The sequence below is a fragment of the Pygocentrus nattereri genome, chromosome 11, assembly GCF_015220715.1.
Source record: "Pygocentrus nattereri isolate fPygNat1 chromosome 11, fPygNat1.pri, whole genome shotgun sequence".
In the NCBI taxonomy this organism is placed as follows: Eukaryota; Metazoa; Chordata; class Actinopteri; order Characiformes; family Serrasalmidae; genus Pygocentrus; species Pygocentrus nattereri.
In genome coordinates, this window is record NC_051221.1 from 12,239,393 (window position 1) to 12,266,907 (window position 27,515).

The 27,515-nt window shown below is 52.8% G+C and overlaps 39 non-coding genes and 1 pseudogene across 39 annotated transcripts; all 40 read left to right on the forward strand.

Annotated features, from left to right (window-relative positions):
• The first annotated feature begins 131 nt into the window (after positions 1-131).
• LOC119264491 lies at positions 132-238 on the forward strand. Its single transcript, XR_005131063.1, has one exon. It is a non-coding gene; the product is annotated as a U6 spliceosomal RNA (small nuclear RNA).
• A 236-nt stretch (positions 239-474) lies between these two features.
• Positions 475-638, forward strand: LOC119264524. Its single transcript, XR_005131096.1, has one exon. It is a non-coding gene; the product is annotated as a U1 spliceosomal RNA (small nuclear RNA).
• Positions 639-1,241: 603 nt separating this feature from the next.
• Positions 1,242-1,348, forward strand: LOC119264472. Its single transcript, XR_005131045.1, has one exon. It is a non-coding gene; the product is annotated as a U6 spliceosomal RNA (small nuclear RNA).
• Positions 1,349-1,584: 236 nt separating this feature from the next.
• LOC119264507 lies at positions 1,585-1,748 on the forward strand. The gene has a single exon (XR_005131078.1). It is a non-coding gene; the product is annotated as a U1 spliceosomal RNA (small nuclear RNA).
• Positions 1,749-2,351: 603 nt separating this feature from the next.
• On the forward strand, positions 2,352-2,458 carry LOC119264474. The gene has a single exon (XR_005131046.1). It is a non-coding gene; the product is annotated as a U6 spliceosomal RNA (small nuclear RNA).
• A 236-nt stretch (positions 2,459-2,694) lies between these two features.
• Positions 2,695-2,858, forward strand: LOC119264532. Its single transcript, XR_005131103.1, has one exon. It is a non-coding gene; the product is annotated as a U1 spliceosomal RNA (small nuclear RNA).
• Positions 2,859-3,461: 603 nt separating this feature from the next.
• Positions 3,462-3,568, forward strand: LOC119264492. Its single transcript, XR_005131064.1, has one exon. It is a non-coding gene; the product is annotated as a U6 spliceosomal RNA (small nuclear RNA).
• Positions 3,569-3,804: 236 nt separating this feature from the next.
• On the forward strand, positions 3,805-3,968 carry LOC119264514. The gene has a single exon (XR_005131086.1). It is a non-coding gene; the product is annotated as a U1 spliceosomal RNA (small nuclear RNA).
• A 603-nt stretch (positions 3,969-4,571) lies between these two features.
• Positions 4,572-4,678, forward strand: LOC119264493. The gene has a single exon (XR_005131065.1). It is a non-coding gene; the product is annotated as a U6 spliceosomal RNA (small nuclear RNA).
• Positions 4,679-4,914: 236 nt separating this feature from the next.
• On the forward strand, positions 4,915-5,078 carry LOC119264515. The gene has a single exon (XR_005131087.1). It is a non-coding gene; the product is annotated as a U1 spliceosomal RNA (small nuclear RNA).
• A 603-nt stretch (positions 5,079-5,681) lies between these two features.
• Positions 5,682-5,788, forward strand: LOC119264496. The gene has a single exon (XR_005131067.1). It is a non-coding gene; the product is annotated as a U6 spliceosomal RNA (small nuclear RNA).
• A 236-nt stretch (positions 5,789-6,024) lies between these two features.
• Positions 6,025-6,188, forward strand: LOC119264544. Its single transcript, XR_005131114.1, has one exon. It is a non-coding gene; the product is annotated as a U1 spliceosomal RNA (small nuclear RNA).
• A 603-nt stretch (positions 6,189-6,791) lies between these two features.
• LOC119264497 lies at positions 6,792-6,898 on the forward strand. Its single transcript, XR_005131068.1, has one exon. It is a non-coding gene; the product is annotated as a U6 spliceosomal RNA (small nuclear RNA).
• Positions 6,899-7,134: 236 nt separating this feature from the next.
• LOC119264516 lies at positions 7,135-7,298 on the forward strand. Its single transcript, XR_005131088.1, has one exon. It is a non-coding gene; the product is annotated as a U1 spliceosomal RNA (small nuclear RNA).
• Positions 7,299-7,901: 603 nt separating this feature from the next.
• On the forward strand, positions 7,902-8,008 carry LOC119264475. Its single transcript, XR_005131047.1, has one exon. It is a non-coding gene; the product is annotated as a U6 spliceosomal RNA (small nuclear RNA).
• A 236-nt stretch (positions 8,009-8,244) lies between these two features.
• On the forward strand, positions 8,245-8,408 carry LOC119264556. The gene has a single exon (XR_005131123.1). It is a non-coding gene; the product is annotated as a U1 spliceosomal RNA (small nuclear RNA).
• Positions 8,409-9,011: 603 nt separating this feature from the next.
• Positions 9,012-9,118, forward strand: LOC119264476. The gene has a single exon (XR_005131048.1). It is a non-coding gene; the product is annotated as a U6 spliceosomal RNA (small nuclear RNA).
• A 236-nt stretch (positions 9,119-9,354) lies between these two features.
• Positions 9,355-9,518, forward strand: LOC119264458. Its single transcript, XR_005131033.1, has one exon. It is a non-coding gene; the product is annotated as a U1 spliceosomal RNA (small nuclear RNA).
• Positions 9,519-10,121: 603 nt separating this feature from the next.
• Positions 10,122-10,228, forward strand: LOC119264477. The gene has a single exon (XR_005131049.1). It is a non-coding gene; the product is annotated as a U6 spliceosomal RNA (small nuclear RNA).
• Positions 10,229-10,463: 235 nt separating this feature from the next.
• LOC119264531 lies at positions 10,464-10,628 on the forward strand. The gene has a single exon (XR_005131102.1). It is a non-coding gene; the product is annotated as a U1 spliceosomal RNA (small nuclear RNA).
• Positions 10,629-11,231: 603 nt separating this feature from the next.
• LOC119264478 lies at positions 11,232-11,338 on the forward strand. The gene has a single exon (XR_005131050.1). It is a non-coding gene; the product is annotated as a U6 spliceosomal RNA (small nuclear RNA).
• Positions 11,339-11,574: 236 nt separating this feature from the next.
• On the forward strand, positions 11,575-11,738 carry LOC119264535. The gene has a single exon (XR_005131107.1). It is a non-coding gene; the product is annotated as a U1 spliceosomal RNA (small nuclear RNA).
• Positions 11,739-13,684: 1,946 nt separating this feature from the next.
• On the forward strand, positions 13,685-13,791 carry LOC119264479. The gene has a single exon (XR_005131051.1). It is a non-coding gene; the product is annotated as a U6 spliceosomal RNA (small nuclear RNA).
• A 235-nt stretch (positions 13,792-14,026) lies between these two features.
• On the forward strand, positions 14,027-14,190 carry LOC119264470. The gene has a single exon (XR_005131043.1). It is a non-coding gene; the product is annotated as a U1 spliceosomal RNA (small nuclear RNA).
• A 603-nt stretch (positions 14,191-14,793) lies between these two features.
• Positions 14,794-14,900, forward strand: LOC119264498. The gene has a single exon (XR_005131069.1). It is a non-coding gene; the product is annotated as a U6 spliceosomal RNA (small nuclear RNA).
• A 236-nt stretch (positions 14,901-15,136) lies between these two features.
• LOC119264518 lies at positions 15,137-15,300 on the forward strand. Its single transcript, XR_005131089.1, has one exon. It is a non-coding gene; the product is annotated as a U1 spliceosomal RNA (small nuclear RNA).
• Positions 15,301-15,903: 603 nt separating this feature from the next.
• On the forward strand, positions 15,904-16,010 carry LOC119264499. Its single transcript, XR_005131070.1, has one exon. It is a non-coding gene; the product is annotated as a U6 spliceosomal RNA (small nuclear RNA).
• A 236-nt stretch (positions 16,011-16,246) lies between these two features.
• On the forward strand, positions 16,247-16,410 carry LOC119264519. The gene has a single exon (XR_005131090.1). It is a non-coding gene; the product is annotated as a U1 spliceosomal RNA (small nuclear RNA).
• A 603-nt stretch (positions 16,411-17,013) lies between these two features.
• Positions 17,014-17,120, forward strand: LOC119264480. Its single transcript, XR_005131052.1, has one exon. It is a non-coding gene; the product is annotated as a U6 spliceosomal RNA (small nuclear RNA).
• Positions 17,121-17,356: 236 nt separating this feature from the next.
• LOC119264521 lies at positions 17,357-17,520 on the forward strand. The gene has a single exon (XR_005131092.1). It is a non-coding gene; the product is annotated as a U1 spliceosomal RNA (small nuclear RNA).
• Positions 17,521-18,123: 603 nt separating this feature from the next.
• On the forward strand, positions 18,124-18,230 carry LOC119264481. Its single transcript, XR_005131053.1, has one exon. It is a non-coding gene; the product is annotated as a U6 spliceosomal RNA (small nuclear RNA).
• Positions 18,231-18,466: 236 nt separating this feature from the next.
• On the forward strand, positions 18,467-18,630 carry LOC119264522. The gene has a single exon (XR_005131094.1). It is a non-coding gene; the product is annotated as a U1 spliceosomal RNA (small nuclear RNA).
• A 603-nt stretch (positions 18,631-19,233) lies between these two features.
• On the forward strand, positions 19,234-19,340 carry LOC119264483. The gene has a single exon (XR_005131055.1). It is a non-coding gene; the product is annotated as a U6 spliceosomal RNA (small nuclear RNA).
• A 236-nt stretch (positions 19,341-19,576) lies between these two features.
• LOC119264536 lies at positions 19,577-19,740 on the forward strand. The gene has a single exon (XR_005131108.1). It is a non-coding gene; the product is annotated as a U1 spliceosomal RNA (small nuclear RNA).
• A 603-nt stretch (positions 19,741-20,343) lies between these two features.
• LOC119264485 lies at positions 20,344-20,450 on the forward strand. The gene has a single exon (XR_005131056.1). It is a non-coding gene; the product is annotated as a U6 spliceosomal RNA (small nuclear RNA).
• A 236-nt stretch (positions 20,451-20,686) lies between these two features.
• Positions 20,687-20,850, forward strand: LOC119264482. Its single transcript, XR_005131054.1, has one exon. It is a non-coding gene; the product is annotated as a U1 spliceosomal RNA (small nuclear RNA).
• A 603-nt stretch (positions 20,851-21,453) lies between these two features.
• On the forward strand, positions 21,454-21,560 carry LOC119264486. Its single transcript, XR_005131057.1, has one exon. It is a non-coding gene; the product is annotated as a U6 spliceosomal RNA (small nuclear RNA).
• A 236-nt stretch (positions 21,561-21,796) lies between these two features.
• Positions 21,797-21,960, forward strand: LOC119264523. The gene has a single exon (XR_005131095.1). It is a non-coding gene; the product is annotated as a U1 spliceosomal RNA (small nuclear RNA).
• Positions 21,961-22,563: 603 nt separating this feature from the next.
• On the forward strand, positions 22,564-22,670 carry LOC119264487. The gene has a single exon (XR_005131058.1). It is a non-coding gene; the product is annotated as a U6 spliceosomal RNA (small nuclear RNA).
• A 1,564-nt stretch (positions 22,671-24,234) lies between these two features.
• On the forward strand, positions 24,235-24,349 carry LOC119264543 (annotated as a pseudogene).
• Positions 24,350-27,515: the final 3,166 nt, after the last annotated feature.

The following is a 27,515-nucleotide window of genomic DNA, read 5'->3' on the forward strand; positions in this document are numbered from 1 at the left end:
CGCGAGGGGGCTCGTCTTTGATGGCCGTGGAATGTGGCACTCGGAGCCCGACGCGACTCGGACACCTGCCCTCTCGCAGAAGCCTTGCACGGACAAGGCGGGTATATGGGGGCGAGGCAGGCTGAGGGAGCGTGCTCGCTACGGCAGCACATGTACTAAAATTGGATCGATACAGAGAAGATTAGCATGGCCCCTGCGAAAGGATGACACGCAAATCCGTGAAGCGCTCCATATTTTACGGCGTCTCACGCGAGCGCAGCACGTCCCGGCACCCGCCATGTGCTCCGCTTTCGCAGAATCGGCGCAAGGAGCCGTGAAGGATGGCCAGCAGGGCTGCAGCGCCAAAGGAAGGAAGCAGGAGAGGGCTCAGCGAGAAAGGCGGGCCCGGTACGCCCTTAAGCCTGCTCCGCCCTTCACCCTCATGCTGCGTCTAGGTCGCTCACAAGGGTCCTGCCCAAAGGGGCCGAGGAAGTCATACTTACCTGGCAGGGGCGATACCATGATCACGAAGGTGGTTCACCCAGGGTGAGGCTCTACCATTGCACTTGGGTGGTGCTGACCCTTGCGAATTCCCCAAATGCGGGAATCTCGACTGCATAATTTCTGGTAGTGGGGGACTGCGTTCGCGCTCTCCCCTGATGATAAACTTGTTACAACAACAGAACTAAGGAACAAGTCTCTGCAGCGAGGCCTGCGCGCGCAGCCGGTGGCCTGTGTCTCGGTTGCGAGTCGCGCAAGGTTTTCTACTTCTTTCAAATGGCGCGAAAGGTTCCGTGGCCTACTGTCCGGCACCACCTGTCTGCGTTCTGGCCTACCGCACTTACTCTCCCAGCCGATCGGCACGACTGCAGGGGTTCTCGCCCTGTGAGGTGCAGGAAAGTCCTTAAAAAGAAGAAAAACTCACATCTTTATTAACATTCCTAATCATCTCACACGCAAACAGAATAATGATAGAATATTAGAGCAACGCTCACTACCACACTACATAAAACTAGAACCATATTCACACACATATATGGCACACATCTGCACGTGGACAAAGCGTGACAGGCATGCACATTGTGGGATCACTAAAGCCTGCGAGAACCACGGTGTCCCTTGAGACCAAAACGCGAGGGGGCTCGTCTTTGATGGCCGTGGAATGTGGCACTCGGAGCCCGACGCGACTCGGACACCTGCCCTCTCGCAGAAGCCTTGCACGGACAAGGCGGGTATATGGGGGCGAGGCAGGCTGAGGGAGCGTGCTCGCTACGGCAGCACATATACTAAAATTGGATCGATACAGAGAAGATTAGCATGGCCCCTGCGAAAGGATGACACGCAAATCCGTGAAGCGCTCCATATTTTACGGCGTCTCACGCGAGCGCAGCACGTCCCGGCACCCGCCATGTGCTCCGCCTTCGCAGAATCGGCGCAAGGAGCCGTGAAGGATGGCCAGCAGGGCTGCAGCTCCAAAGGAAGGAAGCAGGAGAGGGCTCAGCGAGAAAGGCGGGCCCGGTACGCCCTTAAGCCTGCTCCGCCCTTCACCCTCATGCTGCGTCTAGGTCGCTCACAAGGGTCCTGCCCAAAGGGGCCGAGGAAGTCATACTTACCTGGCAGGGGCGATACCATGATCACGAAGGTGGTTCACCCAGGGTGAGGCTCTGCCATTGCACTTGGGTGGTGCTGACCCTTGCGAATTCCCCAAACGCGGGAATCTCGACTGCATAATTTCTGGTAGTGGGGGACTGCGTTCGCGCTCTCCCCTGATGATAAACTTGTTACAACAACAGAACTAAGGAACAAGTCTCTGCAGCGAGGCCTGCGCGCGCAGCCGGTGGCCTGTGTCTCGGTTGCGAGTCGCGCAAGGTTTTCTACTTCTTTCAAATGGCGCGAAAGGTTCCGTGGCCTACTGTCCGGCACCACCTGTCTGCGTTCTGGCCTACCGCACTTACTCTCCCAGCCGATCGGCACGACTGCAGGGGTTCTCGCCCTGTGAGGTGCAGGAAAGTCCTTAAAAAGAAGAAAAACTCACATCTTTATTAACATTCCTAATCATCTCACACGCAAACAGAATAATGATAGAATATTAGAGCAACGCTCACTACCACACTACATAAAACTAGAACCATATTCACACACATATATGGCACACATCTGCACGTGGACAAAGCGTGACAGGCATGCACATTGTGGGATCACTAAAGCCTGCGAGAACCACGGTGTCCCTTGAGACCAAAACGCGAGGGGGCTCGTCTTTGATGGCCGTGGAATGTGGCACTCGGAGCCCGACGCGACTCGGACACCTGCCCTCTCGCAGAAGCCTTGCACGGACAAGGCGGGTATATGGGGGCGAGGCAGGCTGAGGGAGCGTGCTCGCTACGGCAGCACATATACTAAAATTGGATCGATACAGAGAAGATTAGCATGGCCCCTGCGAAAGGATGACACGCAAATCCGTGAAGCGCTCCATATTTTACGGCGTCTCACGCGAGCGCAGCACGTCCCGGCACCCGCCATGTGCTCCGCCTTCGCAGAATCGGCGCAAGGAGCCGTGAAGGATGGCCAGCAGGGCTGCAGCTCCAAAGGAAGGAAGCAGGAGAGGGCTCAGCGAGAAAGGCGGGCCCGGTACGCCCTTAAGCCTGCTCCGCCCTTCACCCTCATGCTGCGTCTAGGTCGCTCACAAGGGTCCTGCCCAAAGGGGCCGAGGAAGTCATACTTACCTGGCAGGGGCGATACCATGATCACGAAGGTGGTTCACCCAGGGTGAGGCTCTGCCATTGCACTTGGGTGGTGCTGACCCTTGCGAATTCCCCAAATGCGGGAATCTCGACTGCATAATTTCTGGTAGTGGGGGACTGCGTTCGCGCTCTCCCCTGATGATAAACTTGTTACAACAACAGAACTAAGGAACAAGTCTCTGCAGCGAGGCCTGCGCGCGCAGCCGGTGGCCTGTGTCTCGGTTGCGAGTCGCGCAAGGTTTTCTACTTCTTTCAAATGGCGCGAAAGGTTCCGTGGCCTACTGTCCGGCACCACCTGTCTGCGTTCTGGCCTACCGCACTTACTCTCCCAGCCGATCGGCACGACTGCAGGGGTTCTCGCCCTGTGAGGTGCAGGAAAGTCCTTAAAAAGAAGAAAAACTCACATCTTTATTAACATTCCTAATCATCTCACACGCAAACAGAATAATGATAGAATATTAGAGCAACGCTCACTACCACACTACATAAAACTAGAACCATATTCACACACATATATGGCACACATCTGCACGTGGACAAAGCGTGACAGGCATGCACATTGTGGGATCACTAAAGCCTGCGAGAACCACGGTGTCCCTTGAGACCAAAACGCGAGGGGGCTCGTCTTTGATGGCCGTGGAATGTGGCACTCGGAGCCCGACGCGACTCGGACACCTGCCCTCTCGCAGAAGCCTTGCACGGACAAGGCGGGTATATGGGGGCGAGGCAGGCTGAGGGAGCGTGCTCGCTACGGCAGCACATGTACTAAAATTGGATCGATACAGAGAAGATTAGCATGGCCCCTGCGAAAGGATGACACGCAAATCCGTGAAGCGCTCCATATTTTACGGCGTCTCACGCGAGCGCAGCACGTCCCGGCACCCGCCATGTGCTCCGCCTTCGCAGAATCGGCGCAAGGAGCCGTGAAGGATGGCCAGCAGGGCTGCAGCTCCAAAGGAAGGAAGCAGGAGAGGGCTCAGCGAGAAAGGCGGGCCCGGTACGCCCTTAAGCCTGCTCCGCCCTTCACCCTCATGCTGCGTCTAGGTCGCTCACAAGGGTCCTGCCCAAAGGGGCCGAGGAAGTCATACTTACCTGGCAGGGGCGATACCATGATCACGAAGGTGGTTCACCCAGGGTGAGGCTCTGCCATTGCACTTGGGTGGTGCTGACCCTTGCGAATTCCCCAAACGCGGGAATCTCGACTGCATAATTTCTGGTAGTGGGGGACTGCGTTCGCGCTCTCCCCTGATGATAAACTTGTTACAACAACAGAACTAAGGAACAAGTCTCTGCAGCGAGGCCTGCGCGCGCAGCCGGTGGCCTGTGTCTCGGTTGCGAGTCGCGCAAGGTTTTCTACTTCTTTCAAATGGCGCGAAAGGTTCCGTGGCCTACTGTCCGGCACCACCTGTCTGCGTTCTGGCCTACCGCACTTACTCTCCCAGCCGATCGGCACGACTGCAGGGGTTCTCGCCCTGTGAGGTGCAGGAAAGTCCTTAAAAAGAAGAAAAACTCACATCTTTATTAACATTCCTAATCATCTCACACGCAAACAGAATAATGATAGAATATTAGAGCAACGCTCACTACCACACTACATAAAACTAGAACCATATTCACACACATATATGGCACACATCTGCACGTGGACAAAGCGTGACAGGCATGCACATTGTGGGATCACTAAAGCCTGCGAGAACCACGGTGTCCCTTGAGACCAAAACGCGAGGGGGCTCGTCTTTGATGGCCGTGGAATGTGGCACTCGGAGCCCGACGCGACTCGGACACCTGCCCTCTCGCAGAAGCCTTGCACGGACAAGGCGGGTATATGGGGGCGAGGCAGGCTGAGGGAGCGTGCTCGCTACGGCAGCACATGTACTAAAATTGGATCGATACAGAGAAGATTAGCATGGCCCCTGCGAAAGGATGACACGCAAATCCGTGAAGCGCTCCATATTTTACGGCGTCTCACGCGAGCGCAGCACGTCCCGGCACCCGCCATGTGCTCCGCTTTCGCAGAATCGGCGCAAGGAGCCGTGAAGGATGGCCAGCAGGGCTGCAGCGCCAAAGGAAGGAAGCAGGAGAGGGCTCAGCGAGAAAGGCGGGCCCGGTACGCCCTTAAGCCTGCTCCGCCCTTCACCCTCATGCTGCGTCTAGGTCGCTCACAAGGGTCCTGCCCAAAGGGGCCGAGGAAGTCATACTTACCTGGCAGGGGCGATACCATGATCACGAAGGTGGTTCACCCAGGGTGAGGCTCTGCCATTGCACTTGGGTGGTGCTGACCCTTGCGAATTCCCCAAACGCGGGAATCTCGACTGCATAATTTCTGGTAGTGGGGGACTGCGTTCGCGCTCTCCCCTGATGATAAACTTGTTACAACAACAGAGCTAAGGAACAAGTCTCTGCAGCGAGGCCTGCGCGCGCAGCCGGTGGCCTGTGTCTCGGTTGCGAGTCGCGCAAGGTTTTCTACTTCTTTCAAATGGCGCGAAAGGTTCCGTGGCCTACTGTCCGGCACCACCTGTCTGCGTTCTGGCCTACCGCACTTACTCTCCCAGCCGATCGGCACGACTGCAGGGGTTCTCGCCCTGTGAGGTGCAGGAAAGTCCTTAAAAAGAAGAAAAACTCACATCTTTATTAACATTCCTAATCATCTCACACGCAAACAGAATAATGATAGAATATTAGAGCAACGCTCACTACCACACTACATAAAACTAGAACCATATTCACACACATATATGGCACACATCTGCACGTGGACAAAGCGTGACAGGCATGCACATTGTGGGATCACTAAAGCCTGCGAGAACCACGGTGTCCATTGAGACCAAAACGCGAGGGGGCTCGTCTTTGATGGCCGTGGAATGTGGCACTCGGAGCCCGACGCGACTCGGACACCTGCCCTCTCGCAGAAGCCTTGCACGGACAAGGCGGGTATATGGGGGCGAGGCAGGCTGAGGGAGCGTGCTCGCTACGGCAGCACATGTACTAAAATTGGATCGATACAGAGAAGATTAGCATGGCCCCTGCGAAAGGATGACACGCAAATCCGTGAAGCGCTCCATATTTTACGGCGTCTCACGCAAGCACAGCACATCCCGGCACCCGCCATGTGCTCCGCCTTCGCAGAATCGGCGCAAGGAGCCGTGAAGGATGGCCAGCAGGGCTGCAGCGCCAAAGGAAGGAAGCAGGAGAGGGCTCAGCGAGAAAGGCGGGCCCGGTACGCCCTTAAGCCTGCTCCGCCCTTCACCCTCATGCTGCGTCTAGGTCGCTCACAAGGGTCCTGCCCAAAGGGGCCGAGGAAGTCATACTTACCTGGCAGGGGCGATACCATGATCACGAAGGTGGTTCACCCAGGGTGAGGCTCTGCCATTGCACTTGGGTGGTGCTGACCCTTGCGAATTCCCCAAATGCGGGAATCTCGACTGCATAATTTCTGGTAGTGGGGGACTGCGTTCGCGCTCTCCCCTGATGATAAACTTGTTACAACAACAGAGCTAAGGAACAAGTCTCTGCAGCGAGGCCTGCGCGCGCAGCCGGTGGCCTGTGTCTCGGTTGCGAGTCGCGCAAGGTTTTCTACTTCTTTCAAATGGCGCGAAAGGTTCCGTGGCCTACTGTCCGGCACCACCTGTCTGCGTTCTGGCCTACCGCACTTACTCTCCCAGCCGATCGGCACGACTGCAGGGGTTCTCGCCCTGTGAGGTGCAGGAAAGTCCTTAAAAAGAAGAAAAACTCACATCTTTATTAACATTCCTAATCATCTCACACGCAAACAGAATAATGATAGAATATTAGAGCAACGCTCACTACCACACTACATAAAACTAGAACCATATTCACACACATATATGGCATACATCTGCACGTGGACAAAGCGTGACAGGCATGCACATTGTGGGATCACTAAAGCCTGCGAGAACCACGGTGTCCCTTGAGACCAAAACGCGAGGGGGCTCGTCTTTGATGGCCGTGGAATGTGGCACTCGGAGCCCGACGCGACTCGGACACCTGCCCTCTCGCAGAAGCCTTGCACGGACAAGGCGGGTATATGGGGGCGAGGCAGGCTGAGGGAGCGTGCTCGCTACGGCAGCACATGTACTAAAATTGGATCGATACAGAGAAGATTAGCATGGCCCCTGCGAAAGGATGACACGCAAATCCGTGAAGCGCTCCATATTTTACGGCGTCTCACGCGAGCGCAGCACGTCCCGGCACCCGCCATGTGCTCCGCCTTCGCAGAATCGGCGCAAGGAGCCGTGAAGGATGGCCAGCAGGGCTGCAGCGCCAAAGGAAGGAAGCAGGAGAGGGCTCAGCGAGAAAGGCGGGCCCGGTACGCCCTTAAGCCTGCTCCGCCCTTCACCCTCATGCTGCGTCTAGGTCGCTCACAAGGGTCCTGCCCAAAGGGGCCGAGGAAGTCATACTTACCTGGCAGGGGCGATACCATGATCACGAAGGTGGTTCACCCAGGGTGAGGCTCTGCCATTGCACTTGGGTGGTGCTGACCCTTGCGAATTCCCCAAACGCGGGAATCTCGACTGCATAATTTCTGGTAGTGGGGGACTGCGTTCGCGCTCTCCCCTGATGATAAACTTGTTACAACAACAGAACTAAGGAACAAGTCTCTGCAGCGAGGCCTGCGCGCGCAGCCGGTGGCCTGTGTCTCGGTTGCGAGTCGCGCAAGGTTTTCTACTTCTTTCAAATGGCGCGAAAGGTTCCGTGGCCTACTGTCCGGCACCACCTGTCTGCGTTCTGGCCTACCGCACTTACTCTCCCAGCCGATCGGCACGACTGCAGGGGTTCTCGCCCTGTGAGGTGCAGGAAAGTCCTTAAAAAGAAGAAAAACTCACATCTTTATTAACATTCCTAATCATCTCACACGCAAACAGAATAATGATAGAATATTAGAGCAACGCTCACTACCACACTACATAAAACTAGAACCATATTCACACACATATATGGCACACATCTGCACGTGGACAAAGCGTGACAGGCATGCACATTGTGGGATCACTAAAGCCTGCGAGAACCACGGTGTCCCTTGAGACCAAAACGCGAGGGGGCTCGTCTTTGATGGCCGTGGAATGTGGCACTCGGAGCCCGACGCGACTCGGACACCTGCCCTCTCGCAGAAGCCTTGCACGGACAAGGCGGGTATATGGGGGCGAGGCAGGCTGAGGGAGCGTGCTCGCTACGGCAGCACATATACTAAAATTGGATCGATACAGAGAAGATTAGCATGGCCCCTGCGAAAGGATGACACGCAAATCCGTGAAGCGCTCCATATTTTACGGCGTCTCACGCGAGCGCAGCACGTCCCGGCACCCGCCATGTGCTCCGCCTTCGCAGAATCGGCGCAAGGAGCCGTGAAGGATGGCCAGCAGGGCTGCAGCTCCAAAGGAAGGAAGCAGGAGAGGGCTCAGCGAGAAAGGCGGGCCCGGTACGCCCTTAAGCCTGCTCCGCCCTTCACCCTCATGCTGCGTCTAGGTCGCTCACAAGGGTCCTGCCCAAAGGGGCCGAGGAAGTCATACTTACCTGGCAGGGGCGATACCATGATCACGAAGGTGGTTCACCCAGGGTGAGGCTCTGCCATTGCACTTGGGTGGTGCTGACCCTTGCGAATTCCCCAAATGCGGGAATCTCGACTGCATAATTTCTGGTAGTGGGGGACTGCGTTCGCGCTCTCCCCTGATGATAAACTTGTTACAACAACAGAGCTAAGGAACAAGTCTCTGCAGCGAGGCCTGCGCGCGCAGCCGGTGGCCTGTGTCTCGGTTGCGAGTCGCGCAAGGTTTTCTACTTCTTTCAAATGGCGCGAAAGGTTCCGTGGCCTACTGTCCGGCACCACCTGTCTGCGTTCTGGCCTACCGCACTTACTCTCCCAGCCGATCGGCACGACTGCAGGGGTTCTCGCCCTGTGAGGTGCAGGAAAGTCCTTAAAAAGAAGAAAAACTCACATCTTTATTAACATTCCTAATCATCTCACACGCAAACAGAATAATGATAGAATATTAGAGCAACGCTCACTACCACACTACATAAAACTAGAACCATATTCACACACATATATGGCACACATCTGCACGTGGACAAAGCGTGACAGGCATGCACATTGTGGGATCACTAAAGCCTGCGAGAACCACGGTGTCCCTTGAGACCAAAACGCGAGGGGGCTCGTCTTTGATGGCCGTGGAATGTGGCACTCGGAGCCCGACGCGACTCGGACACCTGCCCTCTCGCAGAAGCCTTGCACGGACAAGGCGGGTATATGGGGGCGAGGCAGGCTGAGGGAGCGTGCTCGCTACGGCAGCACATATACTAAAATTGGATCGATACAGAGAAGATTAGCATGGCCCCTGCGAAAGGATGACACGCAAATCCGTGAAGCGCTCCATATTTTACGGCGTCTCACGCGAGCGCAGCACGTCCCGGCACCCGCCATGTGCTCCGCCTTCGCAGAATCGGCGCAAGGAGCCGTGAAGGATGGCCAGCAGGGCTGCAGCTCCAAAGGAAGGAAGCAGGAGAGGGCTCAGCGAGAAAGGCGGGCCCGGTACGCCCTTAAGCCTGCTCCGCCCTTCACCCTCATGCTGCGTCTAGGTCGCTCACAAGGGTCCTGCCCAAAGGGGCCGAGGAAGTCATACTTACCTGGCAGGGGCGATACCATGATCACGAAGGTGGTTCACCCAGGGTGAGGCTCTGCCATTGCACTTGGGTGGTGCTGACCCTTGCGAATTCCCCAAATGCGGGAATCTCGACTGCATAATTTCTGGTAGTGGGGGACTGCGTTCGCGCTCTCCCCTGATGATAAGCTTGTTACAACAACAGAGCTAAGGAACAAGTCTCTGCAGCGAGGCCTGCGCGCGCAGCCGGTGGCCTGTGTCTCGGTTGCGAGTCGCGCAAGGTTTTCTACTTCTTTCAAATGGCGCGAAAGGTTCCGTGGCCTACTGTCCGGCACCACCTGTCTGCGTTCTGGCCTACCGCACTTACTCTCCCAGCCGATCGGCACGACTGCAGGGGTTCTCGCCCTGTGAGGTGCAGGAAAGTCCTTAAAAAGAAGAAAAACTCACATCTTTATTAACATTCCTAATCATCTCACACGCAAACAGAATAATGATAGAATATTAGAGCAACGCTCACTACCACACTACATAAAACTAGAACCATATTCACACACATATATGGCACACATCTGCACGTGGACAAAGCGTGACAGGCATGCACATTGTGGGATCACTAAAGCCTGCGAGAACCACGGTGTCCCTTGAGACCAAAACGCGAGGGGGCTCGTCTTTGATGGCCGTGGAATGTGGCACTCGGAGCCCGACGCGACTCGGACACCTGCCCTCTCGCAGAAGCCTTGCACGGACAAGGCGGGTATATGGGGGCGAGGCAGGCTGAGGGAGCGTGCTCGCTACGGCAGCACATATACTAAAATTGGATCGATACAGAGAAGATTAGCATGGCCCCTGCGAAAGGATGACACGCAAATCCGTGAAGCGCTCCATATTTTACGGCGTCTCACGCGAGCGCAGCACGTCCCGGCACCCGCCATGTGCTCCGCTTCGCAGAATCGGCGCAAGGAGCCGTGAAGGATGGCCAGCAGGGCTGCAGCGCCAAAGGAAGGAAGCAGGAGAGGGCTCAGCGAGAAAGGCGGGCCCGGTACGCCCTTAAGCCTGCTCCGCCCTTCACCCTCATGCTGCGTCTAGGTCGCTCACAAGGGTCCTGCCCAAAGGGGCCGAGGAAGTCATACTTACCTGGCAGGGGCGATACCTATGATCACGAAGGTGGTTCACCCAGGGTGAGGCTCTGCCATTGCACTTGGGTGGTGCTGACCCTTGCGAATTCCCCAAATGCGGGAATCTCGACTGCATAATTTCTGGTAGTGGGGGACTGCGTTCGCGCTCTCCCCTGATGATAAGCTTGTTACAACAACAGAGCTAAGGAACAAGTCTCTGCAGCGAGGCCTGCGCGCGCAGCCGGTGGCCTGTGTCTCGGTTGCGAGTCGCGCAAGGTTTTCTACTTCTTTCAAATGGCGCGAAAGGTTCCGTGGCCTACTGTCCGGCACCACCTGTCTGCGTTCTGGCCTACCGCACTTACTCTCCCAGCCGATCGGCACGACTGCAGGGGTTCTCGCCCTGTGAGGTGCAGGAAAGTCCTTAAAAAGAAGAAAAACTCACATCTTTATTAACATTCCTAATCATCTCACACGCAAACAGAATAATGATAGAATATTAGAGCAACGCTCACTACCACACTACATAAAACTAGAACCATATTCACACACATATATGGCACACATCTGCACGTGGACAAAGCGTGACAGGCATGCACATTGTGGGATCACTAAAGCCTACGAGAACCACGGTGTCCCTTGAGACCAAAACGCGAGGGGGCTCGTCTTTGATGGCCGTGGAATGTGGCACTCGGAGCCCGACGCGACTCGGACACCTGCCCTCTCGCAGAAGCCTTGCACGGACAAGGCGGGTATATGGGGGCGAGGCAGGCTGAGGGAGCGTGCTCGCTACGGCAGCACATATACTAAAATTGGATCGATACAGAGAAGATTAGCATGGCCCCTGCGAAAGGATGACACGCAAATCCGTGAAGCGCTCCATATTTTACGGCGTCTCACGCGAGCGCAGCACGTCCCGGCACCCGCCATGTGCTCCGCCTTCGCAGAATCGGCGCAAGGAGCCGTGAAGGATGGCCAGCAGGGCTGCAGCTCCAAAGGAAGGAAGCAGGAGAGGGCTCAGCGAGAAAGGCGGGCCCGGTACGCCCTTAAGCCTGCTCCGCCCTTCACCCTCATGCTGCGTCTAGGTCGCTCACAAGGGTCCTGCCCAAAGGGGCCGAGGAAGTCATACTTACCTGGCAGGTGCGATACCATGATCACGAAGGTGGTTCACCCAGGGTGAGGCTCTACCATTGCACTTGGGTGGTGCTGACCCTTGCGTATTCCCCAAACGCGGGAATCTCGACTGCATAATTTCTGGTAGTGGGGGACTGCGTTCGCGCTCTCCCCTGATGATAAACTTGTTACAACAACAGAACTAAGGAACAAGTCTCTGCAGCGAGGCCTGCGCGCGCAGCCGGTGGCCTGTGTCTCGGTTGCGAGTCGCGCAAGGTTTTCTACTTCTTTCAAATGGCGCGAAAGGTTCCGTGGCCTACTGTCCGGCACCACCTGTCTGCGTTCTGGCCTACCGCACTTACTCTCCCAGCCGATCGGCACGACTGCAGGGGTTCTCGCCCTGTGAGGTGCAGGAAAGTCCTTAAAAAGAAGAAAAACTCACATCTTTATTAACATTCCTAATCATCTCACATGCAAACAGAATAATGATAGAATATTAGAGCAATGCTCACTACCACACTACATAAAACTAGAACCATATTCACACACATATATGGCACACATCTGCATGACAGACGGTGAAAATTAGTCTTTTTTTCTTTTTTTTTGTATTCCTTTTTTGTATTGGTTGTGTTGTGGGACTTTTATTTTGAAAGGTGGTTTCAGGATCTCTGATTACCCAGGATTGACAGCAGGTGATCTCCCTGGAAGCGCCATTGACTGGCGGGTGAGTGGACCAATCGCTGTTTGCTGTTGTGATGGCGCAGCCTATGGGGATTGTTGGGGGGCTGGACCAATGACTGTTTTCCGGTTTTAACCGGAGCTGCTGCGTTAGAGACAGACAGCCAGAGACAGACAGACACAGAGACAGATAGGGACAGAGAGAGAGCGTGGGGCGGTGGGAAGCGAGGACACGGCAAACACAGCACGGACGGCGAATAAAGGCGAGGCTGGGATCTGGCAGCGGTGACAGTGTTTGGTACGCTGGGGTCGACGAGCGGTTACCAGGAGAAGTTGCTGAGCGGAGTCTGCACGGAAGCGGGAGCGAGGCTGCCGTCTTTGGACTTTCCACCCAGGCTTGGAGTACTCGCACTGGGGGTTTGGGTTTCCCGACTCCCAGGCAAATCGTGAGTATATCTCTTTTACGGGTGGAAAAGTGTCCATATTGAGTGCTAAGGGTGCGGAAGTGGCCCAGAAAGAATTGAGTGGAAGTTATTGTTTGCTGTGTGGCCAGAATACTGCTGCTATCTCTTTTGCCGCAGCTGCCTCGTGCTTGAGCGTCACGTAGAGCCAGCGTGGGTGAGGAGGAACCTCAGCGTGGAAGCTGTGATCCGTCCGCCATTGCCGCCTCATGGACTGCTGCTTGCCAACTGGTGTTGCTTTTACCTTTCCCTAATTAAATGAGGATCGGGATTTTATGTGGGGGTTTAAATGTGAGGGTTGGGATTACGCTGTGTCGAATTCAGTTGTTTTTTTGGTTTTGTTGCTGTGTTTTGGGTTTGCTGCTGTGTTTTTGATTTCATGGTGTTTTTTTTTGGTTTTGCTATTGTGTTTAGGTATCTTGTTGGGGTCAAGTGGCCTGTGTGTAGTACGTAAATTGGGTGGGATTTTAGAGTGGAGCTGCAGCTTAGTTTTAGAAATACGGTCCAGGAATAAAGTGTTTGGGTTTTTTTTCTTTTGCTCCTTATGCCAATCTGCTCTGGATTAACCCTGATTTTGTTGTTATCGAATGGAAGTTGAATAAATTGTGTTGATTGGGAAAGTTTGTGGTTACTCATTGCTGCTCACCCCCGGTTACCCAAAGGACCTAATACAAAGCTGGTGTTTTTTTAATTAACAAGAGTTCCTGGGACTCTAATTTCCCAGGTGGCGTAGTCGGATAATTTCTTGTGGCTCACCAGTGTCACATGCACGTGGACAAAGCGTGACAGGCATGCACATTGTGGGATCACTAAAGCCTGCGAGAACCACGGTGTCCCTTGAGACCAAAACGCGAGGGGGCTCGTCTTTGATGGCCGTGGAATGTGGCACTCGGAGCCCGACGCGACTCGGACACCTGCCCTCTCGCAGAAGCCTTGCACGGACAAGGCGGGTATATGGGGGCGAGGCAGGCTGAGGGAGCGTGCTCGCTACGGCAGCACATATACTAAAATTGGATCGATACAGAGAAGATTAGCATGGCCCCTGCGAAAGGATGACACGCAAATCCGTGAAGCGCTCCATATTTTACGGCGTCTCACGCGAGCGCAGCACGTCCCGGCACCCGCCATGTGCTCCGCTTCGCAGAATCGGCGCAAGGAGCCGTGAAGGATGGCCAGCAGGGCTGCAGCTCCAAAGGAAGGAAGCAGGAGAGGGCTCAGCGAGAAAGGCGGGCCCGGTACGCCCTTAAGCCTGCTCCGCCCTTCACCCTCATGCTGCGTCTAGGTCGCTCACAAGGGTCCTGCCCAAAGGGGCCGAGGAAGTCATACTTACCTGGCAGGGGCGATACCATGATCACGAAGGTGGTTCACCCAGGGTGAGGCTCTGCCATTGCACTTGGGTGGTGCTGACCCTTGCGAATTCCCCAAATGCGGGAATCTCGACTGCATAATTTCTGGTAGTGGGGGACTGCGTTCGCGCTCTCCCCTGATGATAAACTTGTTACAACAACAGAACTAAGGAACAAGTCTCTGCAGCGAGGCCTGCGCGCGCAGCCGGTGGCCTGTGTCTCGGTTGCGAGTCGCGCAAGGTTTTCTACTTCTTTCAAATGGCGCGAAAGGTTCCGTGGCCTACTGTCCGGCACCACCTGTCTGCGTTCTGGCCTACCGCACTTACTCTCCCAGCCGATCGGCACGACTGCAGGGGTTCTCGCCCTGTGAGGTGCAGGAAAGTCCTTAAAAAGAAGAAAAACTCACATCTTTATTAACATTCCTAATCATCTCACACGCAAACAGAATAATGATAGAATATTAGAGCAACGCTCACTACCACACTACATAAAACTAGAACCATATTCACACACATATATGGCACACATCTGCACGTGGACAAAGCGTGACAGGCATGCACATTGTGGGATCACTAAAGCCTGCGAGAACCACGGTGTCCCTTGAGACCAAAACGCGAGGGGGCTCGTCTTTGATGGCCGTGGAATGTGGCACTCGGAGCCCGACGCGACTCGGACACCTGCCCTCTCGCAGAAGCCTTGCACGGACAAGGCGGGTATATGGGGGCGAGGCAGGCTGAGGGAGCGTGCTCGCTACGGCAGCACATGTACTAAAATTGGATCGATACAGAGAAGATTAGCATGGCCCCTGCGAAAGGATGACACGCAAATCCGTGAAGCGCTCCATATTTTACGGCGTCTCACGCGAGCGCAGCACGTCCCGGCACCCGCCATGTGCTCCGCCTTCGCAGAATCGGCGCAAGGAGCCGTGAAGGATGGCCAGCAGGGCTGCAGCGCCAAAGGAAGGAAGCAGGAGAGGGCTCAGCGAGAAAGGCGGGCCCGGTACGCCCTTAAGCCTGCTCCGCCCTTCACCCTCATGCTGCGTCTAGGTCGCTCACAAGGGTCCTGCCCAAAGGGGCCGAGGAAGTCATACTTACCTGGCAGGGGCGATACCATGATCACGAAGGTGGTTCACCCAGGGTGAGGCTCTGCCATTGCACTTGGGTGGTGCTGACCCTTGCGAATTCCCCAAACGCGGGAATCTCGACTGCATAATTTCTGGTAGTGGGGGACTGCGTTCGCGCTCTCCCCTGATGATAAACTTGTTACAACAACAGAGCTAAGGAACAAGTCTCTGCAGCGAGGCCTGCGCGCGCAGCCGGTGGCCTGTGTCTCGGTTGCGAGTCGCGCAAGGTTTTCTACTTCTTTCAAATGGCGCGAAAGGTTCCGTGGCCTACTGTCCGGCACCACCTGTCTGCGTTCTGGCCTACCGCACTTACTCTCCCAGCCGATCGGCACGACTGCAGGGGTTCTCGCCCTGTGAGGTGCAGGAAAGTCCTTAAAAAGAAGAAAAACTCACATCTTTATTAACATTCCTAATCATCTCACACGCAAACAGAATAATGATAGAATATTAGAGCAACGCTCACTACCACACTACATAAAACTAGAACCATATTCACACACATATATGGCACACATCTGCACGTGGACAAAGCGTGACAGGCATGCACATTGTGGGATCACTAAAGCCTGCGAGAACCACGGTGTCCCTTGAGACCAAAACGCGAGGGGGCTCGTCTTTGATGGCCGTGGAATGTGGCACTCGGAGCCCGACGCGACTCGGACACCTGCCCTCTCGCAGAAGCCTTGCACGGACAAGGCGGGTATATGGGGGCGAGGCAGGCTGAGGGAGCGTGCTCGCTACGGCAGCACATGTACTAAAATTGGATCGATACAGAGAAGATTAGCATGGCCCCTGCGAAAGGATGACACGCAAATCCGTGAAGCGCTCCATATTTTACGGCGTCTCACGCGAGCGCAGCACGTCCCGGCACCCGCCATGTGCTCCGCTTTCGCAGAATCGGCGCAAGGAGCCGTGAAGGATGGCCAGCAGGGCTGCAGCGCCAAAGGAAGGAAGCAGGAGAGGGCTCAGCGAGAAAGGCGGGCCCGGTACGCCCTTAAGCCTGCTCCGCCCTTCACCCTCATGCTGCGTCTAGGTCGCTCACAAGGGTCCTGCCCAAAGGGGCCGAGGAAGTCATACTTACCTGGCAGGGGCGATACCATGATCACGAAGGTGGTTCACCCAGGGTGAGGCTCTGCCATTGCACTTGGGTGGTGCTGACCCTTGCGAATTCCCCAAACGCGGGAATCTCGACTGCATAATTTCTGGTAGTGGGGGACTGCGTTCGCGCTCTCCCCTGATGATAAACTTGTTACAACAACAGAGCTAAGGAACAAGTCTCTGCAGCGAGGCCTGCGCGCGCAGCCGGTGGCCTGTGTCTCGGTTGCGAGTCGCGCAAGGTTTTCTACTTCTTTCAAATGGCGCGAAAGGTTCCGTGGCCTACTGTCCGGCACCACCTGTCTGCGTTCTGGCCTACCGCACTTACTCTCCCAGCCGATCGGCACGACTGCAGGGGTTCTCGCCCTGTGAGGTGCAGGAAAGTCCTTAAAAAGAAGAAAAACTCACATCTTTATTAACATTCCTAATCATCTCACACGCAAACAGAATAATGATAGAATATTAGAGCAACGCTCACTACCACACTACATAAAACTAGAACCATATTCACACACATATATGGCACACATCTGCACGTGGACAAAGCGTGACAGGCATGCACATTGTGGGATCACTAAAGCCTGCGAGAACCACGGTGTCCCTTGAGACCAAAACGCGAGGGGGCTCGTCTTTGATGGCCGTGGAATGTGGCACTCGGAGCCCGACGCGACTCGGACACCTGCCCTCTCGCAGAAGCCTTGCACGGACAAGGCGGGTATATGGGGGCGAGGCAGGCTGAGGGAGCGTGCTCGCTACGGCAGCACATATACTAAAATTGGATCGATACAGAGAAGATTAGCATGGCCCCTGCGAAAGGATGACACGCAAATCCGTGAAGCGCTCCATATTTTACGGCGTCTCACGCGAGCGCAGCACGTCCCGGCACCCGCCATGTGCTCCGCCTTCGCAGAATCGGCGCAAGGAGCCGTGAAGGATGGCCAGCAGGGCTGCAGCTCCAAAGGAAGGAAGCAGGAGAGGGCTCAGCGAGAAAGGCGGGCCCGGTACGCCCTTAAGCCTGCTCCGCCCTTCACCCTCATGCTGCGTCTAGGTCGCTCACAAGGGTCCTGCCCAAAGGGGCCGAGGAAGTCATACTTACCTGGCAGGGGCGATACCATGATCACGAAGGTGGTTCACCCAGGGTGAGGCTCTGCCATTGCACTTGGGTGGTGCTGACCCTTGCGAATTCCCCAAACGCGGGAATCTCGACTGCATAATTTCTGGTAGTGGGGGACTGCGTTCGCGCTCTCCCCTGATGATAAACTTGTTACAACAACAGAACTAAGGAACAAGTCTCTGCAGCGAGGCCTGCGCGCGCAGCCGGTGGCCTGTGTCTCGGTTGCGAGTCGCGCAAGGTTTTCTACTTCTTTCAAATGGCGCGAAAGGTTCCGTGGCCTACTGTCCGGCACCACCTGTCTGCGTTCTGGCCTACCGCACTTACTCTCCCAGCCGATCGGCACGACTGCAGGGGTTCTCGCCCTGTGAGGTGCAGGAAAGTCCTTAAAAAGAAGAAAAACTCACATCTTTATTAACATTCCTAATCATCTCACACGCAAACAGAATAATGATAGAATATTAGAGCAACGCTCACTACCACACTACATAAAACTAGAACCATATTCACACACATATATGGCACACATCTGCACGTGGACAAAGCGTGACAGGCATGCACATTGTGGGATCACTAAAGCCTGCGAGAACCACGGTGTCCCTTGAGACCAAAACGCGAGGGGGCTCGTCTTTGATGGCCGTGGAATGTGGCACTCGGAGCCCGACGCGACTCGGACACCTGCCCTCTCGCAGAAGCCTTGCACGGACAAGGCGGGTATATGGGGGCGAGGCAGGCTGAGGGAGCGTGCTCGCTACGGCAGCACATATACTAAAATTGGATCGATACAGAGAAGATTAGCATGGCCCCTGCGAAAGGATGACACGCAAATCCGTGAAGCGCTCCATATTTTACGGCGTCTCACGCGAGCGCAGCACGTCCCGGCACCCGCCATGTGCTCCGCCTTCGCAGAATCGGCGCAAGGAGCCGTGAAGGATGGCCAGCAGGGCTGCAGCTCCAAAGGAAGGAAGCAGGAGAGGGCTCAGCGAGAAAGGCGGGCCCGGTACGCCCTTAAGCCTGCTCCGCCCTTCACCCTCATGCTGCGTCTAGGTCGCTCACAAGGGTCCTGCCCAAAGGGGCCGAGGAAGTCATACTTACCTGGCAGGGGCGATACCATGATCACGAAGGTGGTTCACCCAGGGTGAGGCTCTGCCATTGCACTTGGGTGGTGCTGACCCTTGCGAATTCCCCAAACGCGGGAATCTCGACTGCATAATTTCTGGTAGTGGGGGACTGCGTTCGCGCTCTCCCCTGATGATAAACTTGTTACAACAACAGAGCTAAGGAACAAGTCTCTGCAGCGAGGCCTGCGCGCGCAGCCGGTGGCCTGTGTCTCGGTTGCGAGTCGCGCAAGGTTTTCTACTTCTTTCAAATGGCGCGAAAGGTTCCGTGGCCTACTGTCCGGCACCACCTGTCTGCGTTCTGGCCTACCGCACTTACTCTCCCAGCCGATCGGCACGACTGCAGGGGTTCTCGCCCTGTGAGGTGCAGGAAAGTCCTTAAAAAGAAGAAAAACTCACATCTTTATTAACATTCCTAATCATCTCACACGCAAACAGAATAATGATAGAATATTAGAGCAACGCTCACTACCACACTACATAAAACTAGAACCATATTCACACACATATATGGCACACATCTGCACGTGGACAAAGCGTGACAGGCATGCACATTGTGGGATCACTAAAGCCTGCGAGAACCACGGTGTCCCTTGAGACCAAAACGCGAGGGGGCTCGTCTTTGATGGCCGTGGAATGTGGCACTCGGAGCCCGACGCGACTCGGACACCTGCCCTCTCGCAGAAGCCTTGCACGGACAAGGCGGGTATATGGGGGCGAGGCAGGCTGAGGGAGCGTGCTCGCTACGGCAGCACATATACTAAAATTGGATCGATACAGAGAAGATTAGCATGGCCCCTGCGAAAGGATGACACGCAAATCCGTGAAGCGCTCCATATTTTACGGCGTCTCACGCAAGCACAGCACATCCCGGCACCCGCCATGTGCTCCGCCTTCGCAGAATCGGCGCAAGGAGCCGTGAAGGATGGCCAGCAGGGCTGCAGCTCCAAAGGAAGGAAGCAGGAGAGGGCTCAGCGAGAAAGGCGGGCCCGGTACGCCCTTAAGCCTGCTCCGCCCTTCACCCTCATGCTGCGTCTAGGTCGCTCACAAGGGTCCTGCCCAAAGGGGCCGAGGAAGTCATACTTACCTGGCAGGTGCGATACCATGATCACGAAGGTGGTTCACCCAGGGTGAGGCTCTACCATTGCACTTGGGTGGTGCTGACCCTTGCGTATTCCCCAAACGCGGGAATCTCGACTGCATAATTTCTGGTAGTGGGGGACTGCGTTCGCGCTCTCCCCTGATGATAAACTTGTTACAACAACAGAGCTAAGGAACAAGTCTCTGCAGCGAGGCCTGCGCGCGCAGCCGGTGGCCTGTGTCTCGGTTGCGAGTCGCGCAAGGTTTTCTACTTCTTTCAAATGGCGCGAAAGGTTCCGTGGCCTACTGTCCGGCACCACCTGTCTGCGTTCTGGCCTACCGCACTTACTCTCCCAGCCGATCGGCACGACTGCAGGGGTTCTCGCCCTGTGAGGTGCAGGAAAGTCCTTAAAAAGAAGAAAAACTCACATCTTTATTAACATTCCTAATCATCTCACACGCAAACAGAATAATGATAGAATATTAGAGCAACGCTCACTACCACACTACATAAAACTAGAACCATATTCACACACATATATGGCACACATCTGCACGTGGACAAAGCGTGACAGGCATGCACATTGTGGGATCACTAAAGCCTGCGAGAACCACGGTGTCCCTTGAGACCAAAACGCGAGGGGGCTCGTCTTTGATGGCCGTGGAATGTGGCACTCGGAGCCCGACGCGACTCGGACACCTGCCCTCTCGCAGAAGCCTTGCACGGACAAGGCGGGTATATGGGGGCGAGGCAGGCTGAGGGAGCGTGCTCGCTACGGCAGCACATATACTAAAATTGGATCGATACAGAGAAGATTAGCATGGCCCCTGCGAAAGGATGACACGCAAATCCGTGAAGCGCTCCATATTTTACGGCGTCTCACGCGAGCGCAGCACGTCCCGGCACCCGCCATGTGCTCCGCCTTCGCAGAATCGGCGCAAGGAGCCGTGAAGGATGGCCAGCAGGGCTGCAGCTCCAAAGGAAGGAAGCAGGAGAGGGCTCAGCGAGAAAGGCGGGCCCGGTACGCCCTTAAGCCTGCTCCGCCCTTCACCCTCATGCTGCGTCTAGGTCGCTCACAAGGGTCCTGCCCAAAGGGGCCGAGGAAGTCATACTTACCTGGCAGGGGCGATACCATGATCACGAAGGTGGTTCACCCAGGGTGAGGCTCTGCCATTGCACTTGGGTGGTGCTGACCCTTGCGAATTCCCCAAATGCGGGAATCTCGACTGCATAATTTCTGGTAGTGGGGGACTGCGTTCGCGCTCTCCCCTGATGATAAGCTTGTTACAACAACAGAGCTAAGGAACAAGTCTCTGCAGCGAGGCCTGCGCGCGCAGCCGGTGGCCTGTGTCTCGGTTGCGAGTCGCGCAAGGTTTTCTACTTCTTTCAAATGGCGCGAAAGGTTCCGTGGCCTACTGTCCGGCACCACCTGTCTGCGTTCTGGCCTACCGCACTTACTCTCCCAGCCGATCGGCACGACTGCAGGGGTTCTCGCCCTGTGAGGTGCAGGAAAGTCCTTAAAAAGAAGAAAAACTCACATCTTTATTAACATTCCTAATCATCTCACACGCAAACAGAATAATGATAGAATATTAGAGCAACGCTCACTACCACACTACATAAAACTAGAACCATATTCACACACATATATGGCACACATCTGCACGTGGACAAAGCGTGACAGGCATGCACATTGTGGGATCACTAAAGCCTGCGAGAACCACGGTGTCCCTTGAGACCAAAACGCGAGGGGGCTCGTCTTTGATGGCCGTGGAATGTGGCACTCGGAGCCCGACGCGACTCGGACACCTGCCCTCTCGCAGAAGCCTTGCACGGACAAGGCGGGTATATGGGGGCGAGGCAGGCTGAGGGAGCGTGCTCGCTACGGCAGCACATATACTAAAATTGGATCGATACAGAGAAGATTAGCATGGCCCCTGCGAAAGGATGACACGCAAATCCGTGAAGCGCTCCATATTTTACGGCGTCTCACGCAAGCACAGCACATCCCGGCACCCGCCATGTGCTCCGCCTTCGCAGAATCGGCGCAAGGAGCCGTGAAGGATGGCCAGCAGGGCTGCAGCGCCAAAGGAAGGAAGCAGGAGAGGGCTCAGCGAGAAAGGCGGGCCCGGTACGCCCTTAAGCCTGCTCCGCCCTTCACCCTCATGCTGCGTCTAGGTCGCTCACAAGGGTCCTGCCCAAAGGGGCCGAGGAAGTCATACTTACCTGGCAGGGGCGATACCATGATCACGAAGGTGGTTCACCCAGGGTGAGGCTCTGCCATTGCACTTGGGTGGTGCTGACCCTTGCGAATTCCCCAAACGCGGGAATCTCGACTGCATAATTTCTGGTAGTGGGGGACTGCGTTCGCGCTCTCCCCTGATGATAAACTTGTTACAACAACAGAGCTAAGGAACAAGTCTCTGCAGCGAGGCCTGCGCGCGCAGCCGGTGGCCTGTGTCTCGGTTGCGAGTCGCGCAAGGTTTTCTACTTCTTTCAAATGGCGCGAAAGGTTCCGTGGCCTACTGTCCGGCACCACCTGTCTGCGTTCTGGCCTACCGCACTTACTCTCCCAGCCGATCGGCACGACTGCAGGGGTTCTCGCCCTGTGAGGTGCAGGAAAGTCCTTAAAAAGAAGAAAAACTCACATCTTTATTAACATTCCTAATCATCTCACACGCAAACAGAATAATGATAGAATATTAGAGCAACGCTCACTACCACACTACATAAAACTAGAACCATATTCACACACATATATGGCACACATCTGCACGTGGACAAAGCGTGACAGGCATGCACATTGTGGGATCACTAAAGCCTGCGAGAACCACGGTGTCCCTTGAGACCAAAACGCGAGGGGGCTCGTCTTTGATGGCCGTGGAATGTGGCACTCGGAGCCCGACGCGACTCGGACACCTGCCCTCTCGCAGAAGCCTTGCACGGACAAGGCGGGTATATGGGGGCGAGGCAGGCTGAGGGAGCGTGCTCGCTACGGCAGCACATATACTAAAATTGGATCGATACAGAGAAGATTAGCATGGCCCCTGCGAAAGGATGACACGCAAATCCGTGAAGCGCTCCATATTTTACGGCGTCTCACGCGAGCGCAGCACGTCCCGGCACCCGCCATGTGCTCCGCCTTCGCAGAATCGGCGCAAGGAGCCGTGAAGGATGGCCAGCAGGGCTGCAGCTCCAAAGGAAGGAAGCAGGAGAGGGCTCAGCGAGAAAGGCGGGCCCGGTACGCCCTTAAGCCTGCTCCGCCCTTCACCCTCATGCTGCGTCTAGGTCGCTCACAAGGGTCCTGCCCAAAGGGGCCGAGGAAGTCATACTTACCTGGCAGGGGCGATACCATGATCACGAAGGTGGTTCACCCAAGTAGTGTAGTGTAAAGCGCGCGGCTCGTGATGGGGTGATTTTTTACGTTAGCTGGGAGGCGTTTCCATGTGACGCAATGACGATATGCTGTCACTTATCCGTGCTCTGATTGGGTGAAAGAACACAGCCTGACGGGATGTTATGTGTTTTTGTTTATTTCTGTAGGTTTATCCGTACATCAAAGTGAAAAGTGAAGAATCGTTGTTGCTCTTCTGTGTTAATGTAACAGTGTGTTCAAGTTACTGTATTCTGTTATTTACTTGGTTGACTGCTGATATTCACTGTAGTACGATTGTTTTCATGGCAATGTAATTTCCCCAGGGATCAGGAAAGTACTGTCTTGTTTATACTGAGCATATTTGTATTAGATATTCCAACATCTTATATCCCATAGTATATGTGTATTATGTGTTTCATTAGATGTGATAGTCATGACTGGTCAATAAATAAAGATTCTGAATCTGATTTTGATTGTGTTAACATTAAAAGTACAGCTAAAGAAATAAAGGTTTTACTCAAGTTAGTTACATTAAGTAAGAACACTATATTTAAGTTGTAATAAAAGAATTTTATATGTCCCAAAGTGATCTAAAAAGAATGCACATGCTTGGTATTACTGTTCCTGATATATTTATTTGTAAAACAAAACACTGAAAATATTTTAAAAACACAATTACAAATTAAAAGAATTAACATAGTTAAGGAAGTATCTTAATGGCAATAGACATGGAAAATGGGGCAAAAAAAGACAAAAATAAATAAATAAATAAAAAAGAGCTAGACACAGGTGCTTTTTGGAACAACTGTCAGAAACTGTTAGTGTACAGCATATTTACAACTTATTTCTTCAATATGTCAACAACAGAGGTGAAGTGTTCATAGCTGTCATAGACTATGCTGCCCAGACATTTTGATGACGACATCATTTTTACATGACTCTTCTATTAACGCTTTAATCTAAACATCGTGTTTGACTTGAACTCCGAAAAGTAACTGCTCTTCTAGTTAACATGGGTTCTTACCTCAATGCTCGATCACCAACGGGTCACTCCTGTCACAGAGAAACGCTAAACATGCCCACAGCGGCTGCGATCGACTATCCGACACGAGACTGCTCTAGCCTTGCACACAGCGGTGACGATCGAGTATCCGGCGCGCGATTAGTCTAGACTTCCACGCTGTGGTAGCGATCCTGAAGGTGATTGGTCCAGAGTCACTGTAGACTCGAGTCACCGTAGACTCTGAGCGTAGACTCACAATCAGAACGCGCGACTGTCTACACTCACCGTAGACTTTGCACGACCGTGGACATGACGCCTGCGAATTCCCCAAATGCAGGAATCTCGACTGCATAATTTCTGGTAGTGGGGGACTGCGTTCGCGCTCTCCCCTGATGATAAACTTGCGTTACAACAACAGAACTAAGGGACAAGTCTCTACAGCGAGGCCTGCGCGCGCAGCCGGTGGCCTGTGTCTCGGTTGCGAGTCGCACAAGGTTTTCTACTTCTTTCAAATGGCGCGAAAGGTTCCGTGGCCTACTGTCCGGCACCACCTGTCTGCGTTCTGGCCTACCGCACTTACTCTCCTTGATTACTTGTAGTGGGCATGTAAACGAAGATTTTCATCAGATTGTTGAATAGAGTGAGCATAAACACTTCAGTCTGAATCTGTAATCTGACTGTATTCAATCAGATTGGCAAAAATCTTTGCATGTGAGGTGTATTTACACTTGTCTTGTATTTGTTATATTGTTATATTGCAATATTCATGTTTTTCTTTATATTTTTATCTGTCATCTTTACGTAAAGTCAGATTCTCTGTTAGTGTGTGTGCACTCTGTTAAAGGCCTCACCCTGCCCCCTGCAAGAGAGGGACTCGAATGTATAGAGAATGGCATGCCGGGGGTACCTGATTGCATTAGATTAAGCTTTTCCAGATGTTTTCTTATGGGGACGTATGGATGTGTTATGTATGTGTGTACATTCACCATATAAGAGCAGAGGCAGTTTGAAAAGGTTGGGAGAACCCACATTGGCCTTGAGGACTCTCACAGGGCTATAACACTATCTTATTAATTTGAAATAAAGTTGTTCATGTTTAAATCCATACAGTGTCTACAGAACTTTCGTCTCCCCACCTACACAACTGAGAATAAACAACAATTTTGGCGTCACGGATGGCTATGTGTTGTGATTTGATCTTCCGTCTTCTGCTTCCCGCTGGGGTCACCGCCTTTGCTGGCGTATTTACGGTGAGTTTTTTCTCACTCTTTGGGCACTGATCTTAGCGGTGGTAGGGACTGAGGCTTCTGTTTGTATCACACCGTGTGAATCTGTTGTGGTTGTTATGACTGTGATCACTAGTGTTTGTTTGTGTAGGTGGAGGGTCGACTGTCTCTGCTAAATTAATTTTATTGTGGGGCTCCCCCCTTAAAGAGAATAAAGGAAAAAAAAGAGAATAGAGGAAAAAGAGAGTAGAAAAGAGGAAATAGAGAAAATAAGAAGTGTAATACCCTAGGAGTAGCGCTAGAAGTCTGATTAATTGACACCATACAAGTATAATGTAGATTAGGGCCCTTTTATCTCGTTAACAGTAAGTCATGTGTTTTCCAAAGAGAAAAGAGAATTAAATGAGGAAAACCGCTGCATCCCTAGGTTTTTCTTTTGGAGAGACGGAGTAAAGTATGCATGCAAAGTTTACGTTTGGCTGAGTGCCAAGTGTGTGTGTTTAAGTGTAAAGAGAAATAAGGAAAAAAGGAAAAGAGTTAATGAGAGTTAAGTAAAAGAAGCCGCAGATTTAGACGAAATTCCTCCGAGGGAGGCAGTTAGATGGGCCTTAAATCTTGAAAAATCACCAGGTGATTTTCGGGTCAGTTCTTATAGAAAAAACTGGAGGTGTGAATATGGAAATATTGAATTGAAAAAGTTCCCACTCTTTCACTAATTGATGAACAGTGACTGATGCAGCTTTTAACTGAATAATTTACACCTCATAAAGGTAGCAGAAATTTAGAAGAAATAAATGGAAAAGTGACTGGCGGCAAAAAGCATGCTATAGTAACGTATGAATGAGTCAACTTTGAGGATTGGGTGTTGTTTGTGTTTTTTGGATAATGCTGAGCTTGTTGTGTGAGTTGTGAAGTAGTTTTGTGCTTTTTGTTTTTAAAGAATAAGGATCTCTCTCCCTCTCTCTCCCTTTGTGCGTTTGAGTGGGGCAGCTCATTTTAGGTGTGTGTGTTCGCGGAGCTGGACTCTGTCTCTGCGTGTGTGTCTGCCCCTCCCTTCTTTCTTCGTGTGTGCAGAGCAATTCCTCTGTGTCTGTGCAGTTATGTGTGTGTGCTGGTTGATTATGTGTGTGTGTGTGTGTCTTAGCATGTGTGTCTGAGTGCCACCCCTCCTCCTCTGTGGGTGAAGTGTTTATGTCCTCTGAGTGCGCTAGTTTTTTCTGTTGTGGACCCGCTGTGTGTTGAAAAGAGTGGATTCATGAGAGTTGTGTATTGATAAGGAATTATATTTTGCTTTATATGGTTAAAACTTCATGAGCCTCTAAGGGGACAGTTTAAGACTTGTTAATTTGTGTACTTTATGAATCTGAGTAAATTATGAGCCTGTGTAGGGGACTTTGCTGAAAAAACAAATTCATGATCCTCTCCTATAAACAACAATGAGCCTTCTTTGGGGGAGAGTAGTTGTTAAATGTGATATGAGCTCTAGAAAAGAGGACTTTTGATTATATAGTGAGTAACTAAATAGATAAGTAAAAATCTATGACCCTCTTTTCAGAGACTTTGGGCAAAAAATGAATGAGCCTCCTATGAGGGGACATATGGTTTTAATGAGCACCCAGGAAGGACAGAAGGGTGTTATATATTGATTATACAAATTGCATGATATGACATCATAGCTGGAGAAACAGTGATTATAGAACACTGGGCAGAAAGCCAGTGCATTACATAATCTGAGCTCCATTGAAGACATCTGTGTGGGACTAAAAAGGCTTGTGTTTTACCCACAAACTGTTTCACAAACTTTTTTATAGAAACTTGCATTTAGATATATGTGCATTAATTTCTAGCCATTACTGTTTATATGTACCCAGTGTGTGTTCATTTATTAATGAATAAAATAAATATTTCAATTTAAGGTTAATGAACTACACAGGTAGGTGAATGTGTACACTACATATTGTGATTCTTTGCCAGGAACTTGGTAACTGACTGATTGATTTATTCATCATTAAAATATCTATTTAAGGTTGAAATTTTTATTGTGAGTTGTAGAGTTTTGGTGTTGGTACATTATTATCTTGTCAACAAAGTTCTCAATGTCTTTGAAGTCCACTTCATTTGTTGACTTGTGGTAAAATAGTGGTTTAATTGGAGTAATTCAAGTAACTGTGGGGTTTTAGTGCTTAGTTTTAATTGTCATAAGGGTTAATTGACAATAAGGGTTAATAAGGGAACTGTTACAATGATGAAAAAGCAAACTAAGGTGTCAAATGTAATTACTCCAGTTGATGTTGTGCATAAGAGTAACCCTTTAATTAAAGGCATTGCAAAA